Source organism: Numida meleagris, chromosome 3 (genome assembly GCF_002078875.1).
Source record: "Numida meleagris isolate 19003 breed g44 Domestic line chromosome 3, NumMel1.0, whole genome shotgun sequence".
In the NCBI taxonomy this organism is placed as follows: Eukaryota; Metazoa; Chordata; class Aves; order Galliformes; family Numididae; genus Numida; species Numida meleagris.
In genome coordinates, this window is record NC_034411.1 from 8,862,053 (window position 1) to 8,871,992 (window position 9,940).

General features: G+C 42.1%; 1 protein-coding gene across 4 annotated transcripts in view; it reads left to right on the plus strand.

Moving 5' to 3' along the window:
* The window catches only part of SPDYA (speedy/RINGO cell cycle regulator family member A), a 34,911-nt gene that overhangs the window by 17,063 nt on the left and 7,908 nt on the right, over positions 1 to 9,940 (plus strand). The window contains exons 1-4 of one of the 4 annotated variants that reach the window (XM_021391821.1): positions 28 to 1,045; positions 1,980 to 2,042; positions 2,523 to 2,633; positions 3,236 to 5,719. The gene's annotated coding sequence lies outside the window, so the exon portion shown is untranslated. Of the gene's footprint in view, positions 1 to 27; positions 1,046 to 1,979; positions 2,043 to 2,522; positions 2,634 to 3,235; positions 5,720 to 9,940 lie in introns of those variants that run through there. The other 3 variants (XM_021391820.1, XM_021391819.1, XM_021391818.1) reach the window with 3 other exon arrangements.

Sequence of the window (9,940 nt, forward strand, 5' to 3'; positions counted from 1 at the left end):
TCACCTACCTTCCCTTTCCCGGCCCAAATTTAGCCTCTTCCGGCGGCCCAGGGGGGAAGCGAGCTGGGATGGGTGGTGGGAGTGCCCCGAGGCGCGGTTGATGCTGAGCGAGAAGGGGTGAAACTGCGCGGCCCGGGGGCGTCGGAAGGGGACGGCCACCCCCGCCGGCGGGCAGAGCGAGTCACCGGGAGGCGACCCCGCGCCCAGTCGCAGGGTCTGCCCTCACCTCGTGGCCGCCAGGCCCTGCCCTGCCCTGTTGTCTGCGCTCGGGAGGTGTTCGGGGTCCCCTCTGTAGTCGTGCTGCCGCTGGGTACTCCCGCAGGCTGAGGAGTTAGGAATCGGTGTTGCTCAAATCCAGTGAACTTTGCCATAAACACTGAACTCTTTAACAGAAATCCTGCTAATCCCCTGGGGGGAAAAAAAAAGAAAACCTAGATCTTCCATGGACATAGAGCACACTTTCTTAAGGATCTTCTGCTATACATATATTTCAAAAATAGTGTAGTCAACTACATGCTAGGTCACTCCGCTTGAGACCTGCTCTGGAGAGGGTTCCTGTGGCACTGGGGTATGCACTTCCCTCACCCAGAAAATGCAGCCAGCTTCCCAGAACACAAAATGGTCGGTAGTGCAAAAGCAGAGGAGGAAATGCAGGAAAGGCTGCTGCTGTTTTTAGAACTGCTTTCCAAATGGTGACCCTGATGCCAAAGTGTAAGACAAACGGTCGGCAGGGATTACCGAAAGCATTTTCTGATCTATTTTTTAAAGTATTAGTGTATTCAGTTAAAACAAAACAAAAAAAATCACAAATACCTGAATCTTTCAGAAAGATATAGCAGTCTCCTGGAAACTAAGTGGTTTTAGTGAAAGAGAAAACCAGAATGACATGCTGCGTTTGTGAGAAATCAATGAAATTTCCAAAGACAGTCGAAACTTCCTCTTGCCAGTGTTTACATTGGCTGTACAATACAAACATGTTGCCACTCCTTTTTAGGTGCAGACCTTGGATAATGAAACTGTTTAGAACCTTTGTGTGTTCTGAAAAGTAAGTACAGGGTAGTTATCTTTGTGATCGTGTCTATGCACAGCTGTGTTTGTGCTGCATCTTGGGTTTTGTATTCACTGTGGTCTACAGGGCCCTGCTGAAATCAAAGAGGAGCTGTCTCACATGGGTCCCAGTTAAATGAGCATTCTTAAGGGCTTGGTACAGCCTGCTTGATATTATTCCAGAATATTCTCGATTCTTCTTGCAGTTTTGAGTGGCTTATTAATACTCTTCCGGTATAGTTTTAAGTGACTTGAATTAACAGCATCATCTTAGCAAAGGGAAATCTTGCAAAGATTGAAAATCTCAGGTACAGACTTTTCACATTGTTACTATCAGATGATGTCATTCTTCTTAAAGATGGGCAGGATCAATAGGTTCAGAAATGCCCATCTGATTGGAAAGCTCATTTTCTATTTAAATGTATTGTTGTTGGTTTCCTTTTTTTTTTTTCCTTCCCAAAGTGAGGAGTTCCACCACCTCCAAACTGCCTCCGTACTCTGGAGAAGTCTTTGTTGTCAGTGCACAAAGCCACCACCTTCAGTTTCTGAAGTTGGAGGAGATTTAGGATATTTGTGTGGCCTGAAGAAGCCTGTTTCAGTGTATTTTGGCCTCGTGGGATGACTCATTATGTGCTCCCTGAGCTATCAGCAATAGGAAGCCCTACCATAATTGCAGTGAAAAGATAGGTGCACTGTATTGCTTTCTGTAGAACAGCATTTGGTTTCACCCAACTTTGCAGAACTAATGCAGCTTTCATTGTCTTTAATTTCCTCAGCTTTCCAAATAGAAATATATTGTTGTTTTGACATATGTATTGACATTGCTCAGTATCTTAGAAACAGAGGGAGTTGCTCTCCATGATGTTGTTCCCCAGCAAAGCAATGGGAATGAAGGACCACTCACAGTCGCATTAATTTTAATCTCTTTCCAGGTTATTTTGAGGGAAGCTTCTCCATAGAATCCAAGCCAGTGGAGCAGGCATATGGTTAAAAAGGTAAAACAATGCAAGCATTGAAATGCCTTCATTACAGCGACATCCCAGTCAGTGTTTGGGGGATTAGACCGCAGTGCTATTTTTCATACCTGTTGTGGTGATACAAAATTCTTTTTTTATGGAGGGGAAATGCATAACATTATTCAATGTCTGTTCTAAACAAACATTCCTCAGCGTACAGCTCTCAAGGCAAGGTCTTGCTCACTACTTACAAGTAGGACAGTTTTATCAACAGTTGAAGATACCTCTTCTTATCAAATAGCTGAATGCTTATGAGGCAGTACAGTGTAGGCTAGTTGTGGTTTACACTTATTAAAGCATAATTATAGCTCAGACCTATTATAATTTAAATGCTACAAACACATTACTGGTTCTATCATACATCAAAAGATGTTTTGATCACTAGTCTCAAGGGAATGTGTAAATCCATCTTTGACAAACTTGTGATCTGCGTTTCAGCTATTGCTCTCTGATTTATAGCTGCTCCACATCTGTTTGGAGACTAAAGTTCAGTTCACTTCAGAACTAAACTTCAAGAGCCATGGAGGCCAGTGGAAGATTTTCCATTGACTTCAGCAAGCTGTGGATCAGGTCTGAGGAGATAAATCCAGCTCTTTCAGAAGCCAGTGCGAATTAAGGCGATAATGGGACCCAGCCTGGGTCTTTACTAAGTGATATGGGTAAATGGGCTTGTGACACTCCACAGACACAGTAAGTGGACAAAATCTGCTTTCAGGGAAAGTTGCAAGAATCTGTGAGTCACTCCTGAAGCACCAGGAAGTGCTGAAGGTGGGGCTGTGACATGTATTGTGGTCAACAGATGGAGAGATGAGTGGGGAGAGGATGACAGGTTTCGTTGGAGTATTTGGCAATCTAGCTCTAACTGAGATTTTTCAGAGGCTTCAAACCTGGCCAGTTTTGGGTGTGCTCTGCTGAAGATGACCAAAGGTTTGTCCCTAGCAAATAGGCCATGTGTTATGCCAAAGTGCAAAACACAGTGCTGCTGCTGTTTGCCCACAAAATGAACGATTTTTGAAAATGTCTGACGATTGGTTAAGGCTGATGAAGTTATAAACAAGCAGAAACAGTCTTGTGCTCCAAAGTGACAGGTTTTTTGTAAACTCAGACACTTTCTATTAGGATACTTGTCCAATGTTTGTGTTCAATTTTTTTTTTTTTTTTTTTTATTGCAGACTCTACTGTCTACGTAGAATGAAGCCTTGAAAGGACCATAGGAAGAGACAAAACTGGAAAATTATATATAGTGTCTTGTCCACAGTGTGTTTCTGAAGATGCCGTACTTTCACAAACCAGCGTGTGCTTCTGCTCAAATAACTGTACCAACACTACCAACACTGACTTTTTTTTTTAAACAACAGTACATACAGGTAAATACTATTATCTTTATTTGAATAATGAGAACATTAAGAGTCATACAGAGTTTAAATGTTTGGGTCATATGTAGCTGTTCAAATATAGGGCCAGTATGAAAATAAATGAAAATAAATGAGCAGTCATGTATTTTCTGCTAGACTATTTTAATTACTTCTGAATTCTTCAAAAAGATCGTTTACATGTTTTATGTATTTTTGCCCTGTTTCTAGGTCATTTTGAATACTACAAGGTTATAAATGTAACAGTGTTTATCTGTTTTGCTGGAATTGTTGTGCACACTGGAGATGGAAATGAGATGAGAGGCAATGGCAACGCTCAAAAGCCTGTCCTCATCTTAGAGGCCCGCAGCTTGGTACTCCATCGAGCTGCAAACCTTTGGCTGAAAGTAAGAGTGTCTGAGGCAAGCAGCTGTTGGTTCAGAGGTTCTTAAAACTAGACGGGGTGCAACCACAGGAGAGAAATGCTCATGTAATTAACGTGTGTTCTATTTGCATCTTTGAGGATTATAGAAACCAACCCATCTGATACATCATGGCATCCTCACCTTTCTTCTAGGGCTTGGTCTTAGCTCCGGTGGGCGGGGTCTCTGGCAGACTCATCATTCCTCACTTTACTGCCCTGGAAATACATCTTCATGATTCTTATACCTACAGAGTATTTAGAACATCTATTGTCAGCATTCAAAGCTGCTTAAAATGCGCAGCGTGAGAAGTAAAAACTGGAGTAAGTCTGTATGCAGACTACTTTGTAGCTGAGAGGCAAGCATATTCATATGAATTTCAGTGCCTCAGTGTGCTCACTTGCTTTAGTGTCGTTTGGAAGGGGCTTAGAAGAAAACATGAGATCACAAACTGTAGTCAGGAAGCTCCATTTAAACTAAAATTGTTTAAATTCTGGCATCTAAGATACTTCATTTTTTTCCCATGTAGCCATTCTTTGTGAAAGAAGATGCAGATGGAACTTTGCCGAAACACTTGGTAAAAACTATTTGCGAGAGTCCTAAATAGTTTTTTACGTTTTCTTACATGACAGAGTCTCTGCACTGTTGGCAGAAGCAAAACAGATGGTTATACAGGCAGATAGCTGCCCTGTTTCTCAGTGTGGTGGCAGTACTTCCCTTGCAACCCGGAGGCGTCTGCCATTAGATCTCCTTGTGTTGGGCTTGTGTATGTGCACAGGTCACTACAAGACAAGCTAGAGTAGATGTGTGGTATGTCAGCTAATGAATGCACAGTAGCAGCCTTGGGACGGAGTTGGACCTGGCAGTATGCAGAAAACATTTGTTCCTCAAAGAAAACAGGGTCACAGCATGCACACGGGCAGTTTCCATGAAGCGACAAACCTGCTGTAAATCCCCACCCAGTCTTGCCTCATTGCAACACGTATGTGTAGTCATACCCAAAGCAAAGGTGAATAAATAGACCGCTGAGACGAGCAGAAAAAGCTAAGCCCACAAACACCACTTAGCAAAGCACCACGGGCAGCAGAGAGTAGGGTTCAAGCAGTTCAGTGTCCCATAGCTCACACTGTGGGGTGAAACTGAAATAAATTGCTTTTGCATTGAAACGCCTTTCCTTTCCTAGTTCATCCTTTATTTATTTATTTATTCGTGTTTCAGTTAGCACTAGCTGCTACCAAAGTCCATCTGTTTTCCATTGCACTTTAATTTACAGCCCTTGTTAGTCATTTTATTGCTTTCAAATTCTGCGTGAGAAAACTTTTACAACTTGTGATTACTGAACTCAAAGAAACGAGAGCTTTTTGACCTGGTGCGGGGTAATTATAGAGCCCATTGCTTCTTGGGAGGGGCATTCAATGTTTAACAAACTGTGGCAAGTCTCATTTAACCCTTTGGAGCCTGGCGCATTGGATGGGAGTGAGAAAACAAATGTTGAGGCTCTCCAGCTCACAGTGTAATCTGCCTACTTTTACTCTGAAGTTTTGCCTTTCTGCAACTGAACTTGGAGCTGTTTCTTTCACTGCGGCTTTGGAAGGACAGGAGCCAAGATACTTGCATATGCAAACATTTCTTTCCTTACTTCAGAAATTACTGCTACATTACTGTTGATTAATCCTTTCATAGTCTTCTGAGTGCCCTGCTGTCAAAATAAAGTCTCTTGACAATAGAGAAATTATACTGTCTTAATTACTACTATTGTTTCATATTACAGGGGCTGTGGTCATGGACAAAGATTCAGTTGTGTTCAGCAGCATAAAAACAGTATAAATAGATACCTTGTGCTTGAAAGAGTTTGCGATCTGAATGATGCAACCAGTAAACCGTGAGTTAAAGCTGAATTTCAGAATGGGGCATGAGATCAGAAAGATTTACAGAGTTTGTCCAATTACAGAATCACAAGCTGGCTAACTAGAGTCTGAAGGCTCTCGCCTATTCCTCATCCACACAGCCAGCTGTTAGTTTAAGTAATGACAAATTCTCCTTCAGAAGAATACTAGGACGTTGTTTTGAAAGCACTGAACTTGTTATATGTTTTATTTCCCTAGATAAAAAGATAGAGGGGAAAACTTGCAAACTGAAGAGTTTGCATTTTTCAATGCAAATGCAGGTAGTCTCCACATGCGCAATATGCTGGGAGCTCTAGGGCTTGGCCAGCACGCACCTGCTCCTCACTCTGGCACCTGTGTCTCAGGAAGCCTGCTGCTCTGCAGCTGGAAGAAATGGCTCTGGGTCGTGGCCACACAGAGCAGTCTGGTTCATTAGAGCTCTTTGCACAATACAGGATGAAGAAACTGCAAGAGCACAACTGGGTAATGAATACCCATGCTTATTAAATGTTCACTAATGCGCAAATACACAACTTCCAGTGGCTGTTAGAAGTTAAAATGTTGTGGGAGACTTCAGGAGGTTCAAAAAAAAATTACTATATAGGGTACTGCGCACTTCACATCCTTTCCCCTTAAAGTAAACGTGCACTTAAGAGGTGGGAGCTGCTGATGTTGAGAGACACAGTGTGGGTTCCTCATTTGCCTTGCTGTGACACGATGGTGAAGACTGAGCATAGTCTCACCTGCTTATTTTGGCAAGTAGCTGGAACTCTTCAGGTAAGACTATTTTGTTTCATTTTACAACCAGCACAGAAGAGTCCTTAAAAATAAATCTGAAATGCTTCCGCTGTCTGATTTGAATTGGTTAGGTTCATGCAGGATACAGCAGTCTGTTGTGAAAGTAGAAGTGAACAGCAAGTTCAAACTTATGTCCCCAGTACTTGATGTAGCTGTGCTGCGGTGGAGCACTTGGCTGTTCAGAAGCTGCGTGTTTAGGCACGCACTGAGTTTGCTGGTGACCTTGACATTCTTTTGTCATTTGTTGTTTTAGTCCAGGCAGTACATTTCTTGCTCACCGCCTTATTTCCAAATGATTTTTTATACAGTTCCTGGATTTCTCAGCTCCCAAGAGTAACCAGAGCTATTCTTGGACTTACGTATTAGAAAACCCTGCTGAATGCTTAGAAGTTCTTTTCAAGTAAACAAAGCAGAGGACAGTTTCCATGTCCATCAATCCATCACTGACATACACTTAAGTGGCACTAGAGCATTTTAATTTTAATCACACAGTAGCATTTGTTGACAGCAAAGATTTATCAGTAAGGCTCCTTTCTCACATCATTAGTTACCGGTTCAAGCACCAGACAAGTAAGCCGTATTTAGGCCAGTATGTGTGGCCCTAGCCCAGGCACCCCAATGCTGCAATGATGTGTTGTTTCATGCAACTCCTCTAAATCCTTACTCTCCCTTCCCACATAAAATAAACAGGTTGCTAGTGACAGATATGAATTGAGATGGTTTATCTGTTCCTTTTAAATTTACTGAAACTCATGTGCTTTACTACAGCTTATATTCTAACAGAGTTAGCATATGTTCAAAGTTTCATTTTGAGATGAATGCTTGCATTTAGCTACATGTCTTTAGGAACAGAGTTCTTGTCCTGCGTGTTTCATTTCATCTAGAACACGTTTGACCGAGGCTGGCTTCCCTGACAAGGCCAGGGGTTCTCTCTACAAGGAAGAGAGCTTTTCTTTTTTTTCCTTTCATCTCATGCTCAGTGATAAGTAGGAAAAGTCTATAATTGGAAGAATACATATTTTATTTTGAATACTGATCTAAGAAGAACCAATGTTTCTTTTTCATAACCTCCTTTGGAAAGATAGGCCAGGTGTTCTTCCAGTGGGACTTTATCTTTCTCTAACAACAACAAAACCTCTCTAAAGAGGATACCAGATGTCGAAGGCATTTGTTTTCCTCCTTTACAAATATTTCTTCAGCCATACTTCTTAATCTGTTTGTAAACAACTCGTTCACCAAAAGCTCTTTAATTGTTATTTTGTAATTTAAAGTAAGTAAACTGCTTTCTCTTTGCCTTTTTGGACCTAGCTACTGAGTAGCTATGCAACCCTATGTCACATAATTGAATTCCAGGGCATGAATGCAATCTTCTTTTTTTTTTTCACAAAAATAAGTTTCTGTAAATATTCAGAAGCAAATCTTAATCATTACATATAGAGAAAAAACAGTTCAAACCGTAACAGCGTATAAAGATGAAGGTAGCTCGACTGATTTAACCTCTTCCTATAGGAAGGACTCAGAATTAAGTACAATAACAAATCCGATGTAGGAAAACAGACAAGTGTCTCGGTTTGAATTGAAACAGTGCCCCCTGACGTTCACTGAGCTGCTTGGAAATCAGAGAACTTAGCGACGTTCTTCCAGACACGCTTGGATGAATTGTTCAACGAACTTCTGGACGCTGTAGTTAATGATATGCCAGGCTGAGAACCAGTTAGGTCCTCTGTATCACGCACAGGATTTATAACCTGGTAAAGTTTTGTTTCCTTATTTTTACACTGTTAAAGAACTTCTTACCATGTGCCCAGTAGAGGCATGCATATAAGATACACAACTCAAGCATACAAAACAACTGTTAATTAGCAAACATACATAAAGCTCCTAGGTTAGGTATTAGTAAGCTCATAACCTCCAAAGAGAGGTCAGAGCTCCCTTACTATCCAGGTCAACATGCAGGAGGGTTTTACCAGCCTCTGTGGCTGTCCGGAGCAAACCCTCAGATGTGCTGAGCTGTCGGCTGTTTCTTCCTTTGGGGCTTTTGCTCTTGCATGTCAATATTTCTCCATGGTGCTTCAAGTTTAATGTTCGAGCCATCCCCATCTCAACAATCCATCCTTAGTCTCTAGAGTCCTGCAGGAAGAGAAATGCAAAACTGAAAACTTTCTCCGTGCTTTATCTCAAAACTTCAGTTTCCTCAGAGTCTTGAGAGAAAGTTACAAGGCTGGTCTGTATGACAGCTGAGCCCCGGCTCCTGGGAGGTGGGGGACCATGCAAAAGGGCTTACAGAGAATGGATCACAGTACCTCTAGAATCTGCTTTGTAACCTCCTTTTACCTGGCACTGTGAGGAATACAAATCAGATGTAAAGAATCAGAATGTGTATACTTCACAATTATTATTGCAGCTTTATATTTTGCAGAGTGCAAAAAATGACAAAAGCTTTCTCCTTAGCTTCAGTGGTCTATCAGGCTACATGTATGTTTCTATAACCTGTTTTTTTCTTAGCCTTCCACAGTTATCAAATGTTTGGTAATAGAGTGCTCTGAGTTCCTTAGATGAAAAGTATTGTGCACGGGAGTGTGTGTATGTAAAAATCGGAGGTTTTTTTTTTTTTTTAATAAAAGACAGTTGATTGCAGAGTGACACAACCTGAACACACAAAAAAATCATAGAATCATTTAGGCTGGAAAAGACCATTAAGATCATCAAGTCCAACCATCAGCCACTACTAAACTATGCCCTAGTGCCACATCCATGTTAAATACCTCCAAAGATGGCAACTCTACCGCTTCTCCAGGCAGCTTTTTCCAGTGCTTGACCACCCTCTCTGTAAATAAATTCTTCCTGATATCCAATCTAAACCTTCCCTGGTGCACCTTGAAGCCATTGCCTCTATCCTATCATGTGTCACCTGAGACAAGAGACCAGACCTCATTGTGACCCCCTTTCAGGCAGTTGTAGAGAGCAATGAGGTCTCCCCTCAGCCTTTTCTTCTTCAGACTAAACTGCCCCCTTTCCCTCAGCTGCTCCTCATGTCTCATTTTCCAGATCCTTTGCCAGCTTTGTTGCTTTTTTTCTGAAAGCGTTCCAGCAACTTAATGTCATTCTTGTAGTGATGGGCCCAGACTGAACACAGTACTCAAGGTGTGGCTTCAGCAGCGTTGAGCATAGAAGGGCAGTCACTTCCATCGTCCTGCTGGCCATGCTATTTCTGATGCAGGCCGGGAGCCATTGGTCTTCTTTGCCACCTGTGCACACATATGGTTCATGTTCAGCTCACTCTCCACCAGCACCCCCAGGTTCTTTCTGCTGTGCAACCGTTCCGTCACTTTTCCCCAAGACTGTTATTATTGCCTGAGGTTGCTATGACCCAAGTGTAGCACCTGGCATATAGCCTTGTTGATGATATGTGATTGGAT